Source organism: Humulus lupulus, chromosome 2, assembly GCF_963169125.1.
Source record: "Humulus lupulus chromosome 2, drHumLupu1.1, whole genome shotgun sequence".
Lineage (NCBI taxonomy): Eukaryota > Viridiplantae > Streptophyta > Magnoliopsida > Rosales > Cannabaceae > Humulus > Humulus lupulus.
In genome coordinates this window covers 91,554,804-91,558,474 of record NC_084794.1, presented here as the reverse complement: position 1 = coordinate 91,558,474, position 3,671 = coordinate 91,554,804, and positions in this window count along the sequence as shown.

The window sequence follows — 3,671 nt, the reverse complement described above, 5'->3', positions numbered from 1 at the left end:
TGGCAGTGCATGATCAGTAAATGACACATTAATAGTCCATAAATGTGTTGACCAAGAAAGTGCAAAGGTTGAAAGTTGACCTACGGAGTTGTGATATTACTGGTTAGGAATTAATTTACCTGGTCAGGAAGTGATTTGCCCGACCAGATAAGGCTTTTGACCAACCAGTGAGGAATTCTACCCGACTAGGAAGTTGTTTTGTCCAACCAATCACTTCAGTAAGATGTTGTGCCTGACCAGTCACATCAGAGAATAGTGCTATCCGACCAGTAATGTGTCTAGGCCGACCAGTAATGTGTTTTGGCTGCCAGTCACTTCAGTAATGTGATATAGCCAACCAGTTACATCGGGGAATGGATTGGTCGACCGGACGAATCAGAATCTCAGGAGTTAACCATCCAGTGACTTCTTTACAGAATCTCAGTAACAACTTTAACCCGAATCGCTCGCAACTACCGCGCGAATCTCTCAGATATCCTGAAGTAATACCTATATTGTTGCAATTTGGATTTGTTTATTAGTTTATTAATTAAAGTTGGTTGAAACAACCAAGGACCCCGTCAAAACGAGATTTTTTTCATGTACGATCCATGAGCCTATAAATAAAGAGCTCATGGCATCATTTGAAGGATTTGATCTTTTGGAGACTTTTAGACTCTCTAATTTGGAGACTTTGGGACTGTTACTTGGGGCATTCTTTGGGCATTTTCTGAGAGAGCTTAGAGAGAGAAAGCTTGTATTCTCTAGAGAGATAAACTTTGTATTTTTTTTACTTACACTTGAGAAACTCAGTTGGCTCAGGTTCATCTGATCTTAAGTGTAGGCTACATATATCATAACTCTAGGTGGATTAGGCTATTATCAACAAATTGAGATTGAACCATTATAAAATTATTTGTGTCGTTATTTTCTATTCAAGGCTTACTGTAGTTTTGACGTCTACTCGTCGTTGGCCAAAATCGTGGTCAACATTTTTGGTGCTTTCATTGAGAGCCTGAATAGAAGAAACACACTACTATCCTACCAATATGGCACCCAGGAAGCCTGGTACGTCAACTGCAAACAAAACTGTTAGACCAGAAGGTCCTGCACCTGACAACCCTGACACTGAGCCCAGGGTCTTTCTTGAGGAGATGGCTCCAGAGGTCGAACAACTCTAGGGGGCCATGGGGGCTTTCCAGGAAGAGATGATGTAATTCAATGCTCGCCATGAGTCTTTTGCTGAGGAAATGGCCAGGCAGAAAGCTGCATTCGAGCAGCAAAGGCGCGATATGGAGGCCAAAAGCGTAGAGATCAGACAACGACAGGAGGAGGGCGACCGACAGCATCGCGAGGTAGAACTTGCTCTAGAAGCAGCTACTCAGTTAACCCAGGCCAATGACCAAACCGCAGCACGAGGAGCAACCAGCCAGGAGCAGGGAATAATAATGCTGGTCAGAGGACCGCTGGCAGAGCCGATTCTCGGGGTCCAGACAGAAGTAGAAGTAATCCCACTAGTCGGGGAGATGATGGGGTCTGCTCTAAAACTGCATCAACACAAAGGGAGAACTCTAGAACCCCTTCCATAAGTCACTGATTGGATGGTAAACACACTCTACCCGGAAACAACCAAACCAAAGCTTCTCGAGATAAAAAAAAATCCTAGCTACAAAGATGGACATGGTCGAGACGAGGGTGACAGTCATCAGATTGACCACTCAAAAGAAAAATAAAAGGAGGGTACCGACCAACAAGAAGGAGGAAATGACCGCCTGGGCCATGTCGAGAAGCCGCCACTACATCCTGGCCAACAACGTAGTGGGAGAGAGCAGGTCCTGTGTAGTAAGCCCTCTAAAAAATCAAAGAGTACAGTGTTCGACCGGCTAGGAGGACATGCTACTCGGAAGGCCAACAACAACAAGAGGAAAACTGCCCAGGTCGAAGGGCAAGATCTTACCTGCCCTAGCGATCAAGTAGAAATACTTGACGACAGTGCACCAAACGGAAATGCTCGACCAGGAGGTCAAAACGTTGAAACATCATCAGTTGCACCAGTCATTCAAGCCCAGCTATAAACTGGGTAGTTTTCAACTGGTCGATATACTATCGCAAAAATTAATTGGTCGGTAAACTGGGTAGTGTTCAACTGGGCAGTGTTCAACTGGCCGGTATTCACCTGGTCGAACAAATTGACAGTAATTGGGCAGTGTTCAACTGCTCATAAATTCTCCATATACTCTATGTGTTTCATGAGTAATTAACCATTAATCACTTGGGAGCACATAAGTATACTAGTATATAATTTATCTTGCTACAATTCCAGGGTGAAAGATCGAAAGTTCCAGGTCAGTGATTTCGTTCTGAGAAAGGTGTTCATCAAAGACCCAGCAGCTAGAGTGCTAGGACCAAATTGGGAAAAACTTTATCAGATCAAGAAAGTTTTGCCTCCTGACACTTACAACAAACTTTATTGGCTGAATAGAACCTGATCAGGAACCAATGGAATGGCGAGCATCTGAGGATATATTATCACTAAATATCGCTTTCAGAGTGGTAGATTAATTTCAAGTTGTTTAACTTGTTATTTAAGTTTGGCTTATGAGCTGGTTATTTGTTGACCTGTCATTTATTTTTCAACAATTTTTGTTGTTTAAGACTCGTTATTAGACACATTTTGTCCTTTTTTTAATTTACGAGTAATACAAGAGACTATGCGCAACATGGTTGATTCTTGCTACAAATATTCATGTGTGTTAATTATTCAAACAATGTTCAACTGGTCGGTAAAATCAGATAGTGTTCAACTGGTCAGTACGTTCGAGCAGTGTTCAACTGCTTGCATATTTTCTATATATTCAATGTGTTTCATGAGTAATTAACTGCTCGAACAGATTCAATCAAGTAGCAAGTGACCAAGGATCTTTCAACCCTCGATCACTTGGAGGGCACATGGGGTATACTGGTATATAATTTAACATAGGAAATAAGAGCACAAGTTAGAATATTTGTTTTTAGGTTGACTTGTAAATTTTCGCAGTAAAAAAATGCCATTAAGCTAACTTGTTTGACAAATCTTAAGTAACTTGAAAATTTTCAAAATTTCAAGTTAGAAGCAAATATTCATGTGAAAATTAACATTATGCTCATAAAATGTTAGAGTAATAAGAGTGTGAGAAAGTATACTTAGTAGGGACTTATGAAATGTCTATAATTTCTAAGTTAGAAAACTAAGTACTCTTGCGAAAATATAAGGCATACATTAGAGTGACTTTACTATTCACAAAAAACTTATAATGTTTTAAGTCTAAAAAGACTTAGAATGTTTCAAGTTAGCAAAGAAAAGTAAAGCATAAATGCCAACAGCTCGGCCGTATGAGAAAAATATAATAGCTACCGAGAAGTAATTGTCTTCACAAAAGTATGAGAAAAAGTTTTCAATAGTCAAGTTGAGCATGCTCTTTGGTCGGCCCAAAATGCTCATTGGTTTGGTAGATTGTTGCCTGGTTGGTCAACACCGTCCTCAGCACCAGGGGCCTCCTCTGGTCGGAAGGATAAAATAGGAGAAGCAGGCATAGTGCCAGCTGGGAGAGCTGGCTCCTCGGCAACCTTAGTTTCACATTTAGCAAGCTCCTCAGCCTTTGCTTCATCAGAAAGAAAGTCAAGGTTAAGAGGTTTGTTTAACTTCCAAATCT